The following is a 9,266-nucleotide window of genomic DNA, read 5'->3' on the forward strand; positions in this document are numbered from 1 at the left end:
GCGGGAGAACAGGATGAAGGGAGAAGCTGAGGTTCAGTAATGAAGGGAAGGAGTAATGGGTGTGTATGGAGGTGAGGAAAGGGGAGGGCTGGCATGTAGTGGGAGAACAGGATGAAGGGAGAAGCTGAGGTTCAGTAATGAAGGGAAGGAGTAATGGGTGTGTATGGAGGTGAGGAAAGGGGAGGGCTGGCATGTAGCGGGAGAACAGGATGAAGGGAGAAGCTGAGGTTCAGTAATGAAGGGAAGGAGTAATGGGTGTGTATGGAGGTGAGGAAAGGGGAGGGCTGGCATGTAGCGGGAGAACAGGATGAAGGGAGAAGCTGAGGTTCAGTAATGAAGGGAAGGAGTAATGGGTGTGTATGGAGGTGAGGAAAGGGGAGGGCTGGCATGCAGTGGGAGAACAGGATGAAGGGAGAAGTTGGGGTTCAGTAATGAAGGGAAGGAGTAATGGAGCAGTTGGCAGTGGGGAAGGGGTGACGGGGGGAGAGAGGGAGGAGGGATTTGGGTGTGGGGCTTCGGGCTGGGAAGGAATGTGACTGTGGTTGTCAGGCCTGTTTTGTGTCAATACTGTTACTAAGAGACATTTAATTCCTTAGCACTGTAAATGCCTGGGCTTGTGAAGATGTTGTTGTCTATCTGTTTTTGTCTAGGTCATCATTGTGTGTGTGTGTTTTCTTTTTGAGTGAGCAGGAGAGAAGAGTAGGTGCTCTACAAGCTTACAACACAGCCTTTCAAACATGACATCTTGATTGCTCTGTAGATGTCTTCCTTGGTGACCCTTTGACCTTGTTCAAATGAATGGGATTGACAAGAGGAGGCCGATTCTCCCTCCAGTCCATAGAGCAGAGAGGCCAGACTAACTGAGGCGTGTGTCCTGTCTATCTGAAAGGTCCCACTAGTTCCAGCCCTCTCCACTGTGTGAGTTGTGGCTGTAGTTTAGTATACACATACAACAGTAGCCCCAGCCGGCCTGTGGTCATTTAGATGAGGCTGATTGAGCACTAATCTCAGCCTGTAAAACACATTCCCGTCTCCACGCTCCATTCTGAAAGAAAATAAAGCACACTTTCTCCCTCTTCCCCATACTTAGGGCTGGGGAATTCGTTTGATAAGACATTTGTTTTTCAGATAAAATACAGGTCTAAAAACAGAATCTTTCCATGGGCGGATGTTACGGCGGGCGATCAGAATCAATGGTGTGGAGGTAGGGAACCCTGTGATGGGTTACTACTGCAGGCAGGCTGGCAGGCAGACAGACGGGCACGTAGCTCACCTGCATACCTGTCTAGTGGAGGTGGAGAGGACACCTGTATCATACCTGCTGTCTGCCTATCATACTATCAGAGGGGATAACATCACCCAGGCATTTAAAACTCCCCCACCAGGCTTCCTTTGAGGGCTTCTTTCTGGTAATGTAATGACCAAGAAACTTCTACAGTCCGCCAAATACTTCTCATAATAAGGCACCGTTTCAAGCAGCTTACTGTTGTACATTGAATCAACAGTGGAGAAAGAGGAGCTATTTCTTCTTTGCAAATAATCCCAGGGTCGGTCTCCATGGCATTACAGACATAGCCTCTGGATTGGAATTTAGTGGGGTTCTTATCCCTCTGCAGCTCAATTCTTGATAGAATTAGAAGGGATTAATGGGCTCTTTAGTATGCTTGAGTTGAGACCTGCTGCTGCTCAGCTCCATTAGACTGAATATTCCTCCATATACTCCATCTATCCCAGCAATGACAGTTTGGGAATGCTGCAGCCATTAAGACCTGAGACTTGAGAGCAGAGCAGAGCGGGCACATTGTGTCCTGACTCCTGATACAGGCCTGTGAAAGGCATTAGTCTCTCTCTATGCTCCAGCAACACAGCGCTAGATAAATCTGCCTTCATCATGCTGCACCGAGGGGATTAGACCAGGCCAGATCATTTGGTATGCAGAAAGTGAAGAAAACACCCCAAACGGTGCCAGAAATAGCTTTTCGAGCCCTCTGGGTGGACGTACGTCAGGTCTGCGATGGCAATTAGTGTGACGTGGAAACTCTGCAGATGGTGTGTGAGTAGTCTCAGACACGTAACATCACACACCCCACCTGCATACTCAACCCACTGGACGACCACATGCCTCAGAGTCCACACCTGTATGATATATCTGATGGGGATAGTATCATAGCGTAGGCATTTGGGCACGGCCACACCGCCTCCACGATAGCCGTTTTGGGAAGGATGGACCCAAAGCGGGGTGGAGGGGGAGCTTTTGTAATCGTTGAATATTGATGAGTGAAGTTGCAGTTTTTTTGCATATTTGGATCCCACCGTTGAGTGTTTCATTTGTGCGTGAGACAGACTGGTAAAAAATATCCAATCTCAACATTATCAATTTAGCAGCTTCCCAAAACACATTTTTGGACATGGCTGCTGTGCCAGCCCAAACAATACAGTATGCAGCAGGAAAGATGAACTATAGTATTGCCTTTCCTGTTCGCTGCCAAGCCTTTAAACTTAACAAGGATTGTAACCTTTATCTAGCATTTCAGTATTTGATATGTAAATGATCTCTATTTCAAATATTGTTGCATGGCAGCAGTTGTGGCCCGTGGGGCCTGGGATGTGTAATAAACACAGCTTAACTCTGAGGACGGTGAATAACACCACAGGCCCCTATTTACCTACCTGGAAGTCATTCTGTGGGATGTATATGGCTGCTCAATGTGTGGATGTTATTTTACAGTGTCTGACGGTGTGAAACAGAACGCTCCCGGGTACATTACCCTGAGGGTGGTATGCTATCAAGTGCTACCACTATCTATGTCAAGGTTATCGGGGCCACTTTGACCCCTCAGTTCACACATGAACATAAACAGCTAGATTAGTCCGACAGGTAAGAATGTCTAAAGGTTCCTAAGGAATGTGTTGGACTATGACAAAACATGGAGCTAAAAAACAATGTTATCTGTAGGACAGAGACAAGACACCATGTTGATAGAGAAATCAAGCAATGTGTTTATACTGTACGGTCTAAAGGATGAGAGACTACATGCCTGGTGGGTGTGTGTGTGTGTCTGCATGCCCGTGGGTGTGTGTTTGTGTTTACATACTCAAGTGCATGCATGCTTGTGTGTATATACTATACGCCAGGCATTGTGGGTCGTTAAGGACCGATTGGAATGCGAAAACAAGGGCTGGAGAGTGAAAGCATGGTAAGGAACAGTGAGGTGTCGGGGACGAGGGAGGAGAGACAAACCAACCATCTGGGTCCCAGGGTCAGGGTCAGTCCACAGAGCCTCACACTCCCTCTGACATGTTACCATGACATGACACTCAGTGCCTGTATCTCAAATGGCACCCCATTCCCCAAGGCCCAGGCCAAAAGTAGTGCACTAGGTAGGGAATAGGGTGCACTTGAGACACATCCAGGGTCTGTTTATAGAGGCTGAAGAGCCATGTAGAGTAACAGATGTATCTGTTCTGCAGTTCTCCATTTCTCCATTTCTCTGCACTTAGTCATCTGCAGTCTGCCAGCGATGAGCTGACACTAGACCAGCCCATTTTAGAGAATGTCTGCAAACAATTATGTCGTTGACGTTGACATAATGGCTTTCCCGTATTGTTGCTGTTGCGTGGTGCTGTGAGATGGTTTTTTGGGTCATACAGTGTGTCAACTATTACAAAGAATTGTAGTACAATGTGTGTGTGTGTGGTGTGTTTGAGACTGCGCATGTTTGTACAGTGTGTGTGTGTACAGTATGTGTGTGGTGTCAGTGATGGGGAGGAAGGTGGTATCAGTGCAGTGGTAGTACCAGTAATTCCTCTCCCGTGTTCACAGCTGAAACAACAAGGAGGACTGGACAACCTAGTGGGGTTGAGGCCACAGGGACCAACGTGTGTATGTGAGAGAGTGTGTGTGTGTGTGTGTGTGTCTTGGCAACGAGTTAAGCCAAGATGTAGGAATGGCTTGGATACACAAGGTGTTGTCACGCTGAGTGCTGATATAAGACAAAGACAATAATCGGTGTTAAAATGGGGTGACATCCACACGCATGAACCACTTATATTATCTCTGTCCTCATTAGAACAGTGGCAAACATGTCGCTCAACCACTTCGTTTCTATACTTATAACACCCTATTCTAAAGTAGGTGTACAGGCACACTAGGCCAAAGGTCACAGGATGTGAGTGTTAACAGCTATTGCAGTAATTGGCCCATTGACAGAATGACACGGTCTCACAGCTATCCGTCTGCCTGCTGTGACGATGGTTATTAGTGTGACCCGAGGGTGTTGAGTTATGACAACGTCTCTCTTGTAGTTACTGTTCCTCTTCCCTTTGGTGGCCAGTGATGGATGGGGAAACCGATGTCGGGAATCCTCTGGAAACCTCCGCAATCACCGGAAATGATGAGGAATGATGAGGAATGATGACAGCCGTATGGAAGCATTCCAGGCACCAGGAGGAGCCTGCCTGTCTGGACAGCACTTCCAGCCACCCTCGCTCCCTCTCTTGGCCTCGTGTTCCAACTTCCATCTGTGACGTGTGCTGACCTGTCCCCCCTCCAATCAGGTGAGTACCTGAGCACCTCACTGATCCCGCGGGACAATAGAGGATAGACAATGGTTTATCCCAACAAAGCCCATGTTTATTTAAGAGCACGGCTCACCCAAATGTGGACAGCTTAAGAGCTGGGTTCCTTCCATACATAAACATGGGAGTGAGAGAGAAGAAGGACATTCCCATTCCAGGTCGTTTATAACACTGTTACTTCTGCTCCCCTTTCCCAATCTCTGGTGTCCGTCAGTCATCGGTAGTGAGGTAGCTAGCTGGCTTTAGTAGTGAAGTAGAGGAAGCAGTGTACACCAGGGTAATTATACAGTACAAAGGAAGGAAAACAACCTGTAGAGAGAGTTTGTAACCTGATGTGAGTTTTGTCCTGATATTTACTTCCACCACATGAGTGCAGCGCACAGTAATAATACATTCTCTGACCTGGAGTGTTGTGTGTTTGAGCGATTGTACGCTACGTATGTTTGGCTGTATGGGATTGTGTGTGTGATTGTTCTTGGTGTGTTTAGATTTGTGTTTGGGGACTGCAGAAATACACACGGTGCTGCCTGTGTGAAATCCTGATTGTTTCTGAGGATTATCCTTCACAATACTGGGCTTTATCAGAAGGGCCAGTACTGGTGTAACAAGACCCTCTTTACCCTGGGATCACTGAGCGAAGGAACAGAACTAGAGCCCACGCCAACAAGGCTCAACAAGGGAAGAGGGAGAAGGGAGAGGAAGAAGAGGGTTAGTGAGAGGGGTTAGAGAGTTGTAGAGAGAGAGTAAAAGGGAGAAAAGAGAGGAGAAGAGAATGATAGAGAGAGGGGAGAAGAAGGAGAAGAACAGAGAAAGGGAGAGAGAGAAGTGGAGATGAGCTTAGAGAGAAAGAAGAGGTGGAGAGAGAGAGAAGTGGAGATGAGCTTAGAGAGGAGAAAGAAGAGGTGGAGAGAGAGTGTAAAAGGGAGACAATAGAGGAGGAGAATGGGAGAGGAAGGATGAGAACAGAGAGAAAGAGAAGGGGAGAAGAGAGAGGGGGAAAACAACACAAAAAGAGAGAGTTTAACAAGTTTACCACAAGGCAGTGGCTCAGAAAGAGTGATTTGTTTGTTTGACAGAGATCCCTCTCAGGAGATTCTTCTCTGGATAACGGATTCATAGGGGCTGTCCAAGTGACTTGCTACGGTTGTGCAGTACGTGACCTAACTGTACGTGAATAAGCAGTGCATCACTGTGACATAGTACAGGAAATGACTGTGACATGAGTAGCCTATACTACATTCAGTTCCTGTAATCAATGCACGTGAGGATAGGCCCCTGGGCACACAAAGCATGCACAAACACACACACACACACACACACACACACACACACACACACACACACACACACACACACACACACACACACACACACACACACACACACTGTCTTGGATGTCCCAGATCAGGGTGTGAGGGAGAGGTGGTCAATGTGCTTGATGTGATTGTTTTATTCCCTCCCCTTTATAAGACTTTCTCAGAGAGCTCAGGTTGCTCTGCTTCATCGCTGCATAGAGAGAGAGAGTTGTGGTTTTTGAAAGGGCGGGGGTGTATGGCTCGGTTTAGATGAGGCTGAGATATGGGAAAGGGGGATTAGGTATGGGGATTTGTGGGTTAGCATATTCCCATGCCACCTCCACTCGTAGTACCCTTAAATAACTCTATGACTATGTAATGAACTTTATTTTGTGAGTCTTACATTAATCTAGACATGTAGGATACATACTAACTACATGGTTGTAACGGTTTCCTTGAGTTGAAGGAGAGGTGGACCAAAACACAGCGTGGTTATTATTCATGGTTCTTTAATAAAGAAACTATACATGAATAGACTAACAAAACCAAGAAATGTGAAAAACCAAAACAGCCCTATCTGGTGCAAACACAGAGACAGGAACAATCACCCACAAAACCCCAACACCAAACAGGCTACCTAAATATGGTTCCCAATCAGAGACAATGACTAACACCTGCCTCTGATTGAGAACCATATCAGGCCAAACATAGAAATAGACAAACTAGACATGTAACATAGAATGCCCACTCAGATCACACCCTGACCAAACAAAACATAGAAACATACAAAGCAAACTATGGTCAGGGTGTGACAATGGTGTGTGTATGAAAGTACATTTAGCGTGTTTATGTGTAGTGTGTAGTACAGTGTGATTACTGTTGGCCACAGCACAGACAAGGTTAAAGCTCTACAACACAGACCTGGTTAGAGCTCCACAGCACAGACCTGGTTAGAACTCTACAACACAGACCTGGTTAGAGCTCCACAGCACAGACCTGGTTAGAACTCTACAACACAGACCTGGTTAGAACTCTACAACACAGACCTGGTTAGAACTCTACAACACAGACCTGGTTAGAACTCTACAACACAGACCTGGTTAGAGCTCTACAACACAGACCTGGTTAGAGCTCTACAACACAGACCTGGTTAGAGCTCTACAACACAGACCTGGTTAGAGCTCTACAACACAGACCTGGTTAGAGCTCTACAACACAGACCTGGTTAGAACTCTACAACACAGACCTGGTTAGAGCTCTACAACACAGACCTGGTTAGAGCTCTACAACACAGACCTGGTTAGAGCTCTACAACACAGACCTGGTTAGAACTCTACAACACAGACCTGGTTAGAACTCTACAACACAGACCTGGTTAGAGCTCTACAACACAGACCTGGTTAGAACTCTACAACACAGACCTGGTTAGAACTCTACAACACAGACCTGGTTAGAACTCTACAACACAGACCTGGTTAGAACTCTACAACACAGACCTGGTTAGAGCTCTACAACACAGACCTGGTTAGAACTCTACAACACAGACCTGGTTAGAGCTCTACAACACAGACCTGGTTAGAGCTCTACAACACAGACCTGGTTAGAGCTCTACAACACAGACCTGGTTAGAGCTCTACAACACAGACCTGGTTAGAGCTCTACAACACAGACCTGGTTAGAACTCTACAACACAGACCTGGTTAGAGCTCTACAACACAGACCTGGTTAGAGCTCTACAACACAGACCTGGTTAGAGCTCTACAACACAGACCTGGTTAGAACTCTACAACACAGACCTGGTTAGAACTCTACAACACAGACCTGGTTAGAGCTCTACAACACAGACCTGGTTAGAACTCTACAACACAGACCTGGTTAGAACTCTACAACACAGACCTGGTTAGAACTCTACAACACAGACCTGGTTAGAACTCTACAACACAGACCTGGTTAGAGCTCTACAACACAGACCTGGTTAGAACTCTACAACACAGACCTGGTTAGAGCTCTACAACACAGACCTGGTTAGAACTCTACAACACAGACCTGGTTAGAACTCTACAACACAGACCTGGTTAGAACTCTACAACACAGACCTGGTTAGAGCTCTACAACACAGACCTGGTTAGAGCTCTACAACACAGACCTGGATAGAGCTCTACAACACAGACCTGGTTAGAGCTCTACAACACAGACCTGGTTAGAGTTCTACAACACAGACCTGGTTAGAGCTCTACAACACAGACCTGGTTAGAGCTCTACAACACAGACCTGGTTAGAACTCTACAACACAGACCTGGTTAGAGCTCTACAACACAGACCTGGTTAGTGCTCTACAACACAGACCTGGTTAGAACTCTACAACACAGACCTGGTTAGAGCTCTACAACACAGACCTGGTTAGAACTCTACAACACAGACCTGGTAAGAGCTCTACAACACAGACCTGGTTAGAGCTCTACAACACAGACCTGGTTATGCTGAAGACTGTTTTAGTTGTATGGATTTCTATAACACTTCTAGGCTTTTCTTAGCCTGAGTTCACAGTCTTCACACAGATCTGGGGTGGTACTTTGGGGACAGTAACATCTACAGACCTATGTTATGTTCCTCATTCTCTGTCTCTGTCTTTCAGTCTCTCTGTCTTTCTGTCTCTCTGTCTGTCATGTGCTGACCAACTGGCAAGTGTCTACACTGACATTTTCAACCTCTCCCTGTCCAAGTCTGTAATACCTACATGTTTCAAGCAGACCACCATAGTCCATGTGCCCAAGAACACTAAGGTAACCCGCCTAAACGACTACCGAGCCTTAGCACTCACGTCTGTAGCCACAAAATGCTTTGAAAGCCTGGTCATGGCTCACATCAACACCATCATCCCAGAAACCCTAGACCCACTCCAATTTGCATACCGCCCTAACAGATCCACAGATGATGTAATCTCTATTGCACTCCACACTGCCCTTTCCCACCTGGACAAAAGGAACACCTATGTGAGAATGCTATTCATTGACTATAGCTCAGCATTCAACACCATAGCTAAGGACCCTGGGACTAAACACCTCCCTCTGCAACTGGATCCTGGACTTCCTGACGGGCCGCTCCAGGTGGTAAGGGTAGGCAACAACATGTCTGCCACGCTGATCCTCAACACAGAGGACCCTCAGAGGTGCGTGCTTAGGCCCCTCCTGTACTCCCTGTTCACTCATGACTGCATGGCCAGGCATGACTCCAACACCATCATTAAGTTTGCCCATGACACAACAGTTGTAGGCCTGATCACCGACAACAACGAGACAGCCTATAGGGAGGAAGTCAGAGACCTCGCCGTGTGGTGACAGGACAACAACCTCTCCCTCAACGTGATCAAGACGAAGGAGATGATTGTTCACT

The 9,266-nt window shown here is 46.9% G+C and overlaps 1 protein-coding gene across 4 annotated transcripts in view; it reads left to right on the top strand.

The window, feature by feature from the left end:
- The first annotated feature begins 4,305 nt into the window (after positions 1–4,305).
- Positions 4,306–9,266, top strand: part of LOC112226202 — a 22,423-nt gene continuing 17,462 nt past the window's right edge. For 2 of the 4 annotated variants that reach the window (XM_042307252.1, XM_042307253.1), the window contains exon 1: positions 4,309–4,557. The gene's annotated coding sequence lies outside the window, so the exon portion shown is untranslated. Of the gene's footprint in view, positions 4,558–9,266 lie in introns of all 4 variants that reach the window. The other 2 variants (XM_042307254.1, XM_042307255.1) reach the window with 2 other exon arrangements.

This window comes from Oncorhynchus tshawytscha, linkage group LG27 (genome assembly GCF_018296145.1).
Source record: "Oncorhynchus tshawytscha isolate Ot180627B linkage group LG27, Otsh_v2.0, whole genome shotgun sequence".
Classification (NCBI taxonomy): Eukaryota; Metazoa; Chordata; class Actinopteri; order Salmoniformes; family Salmonidae; genus Oncorhynchus; species Oncorhynchus tshawytscha.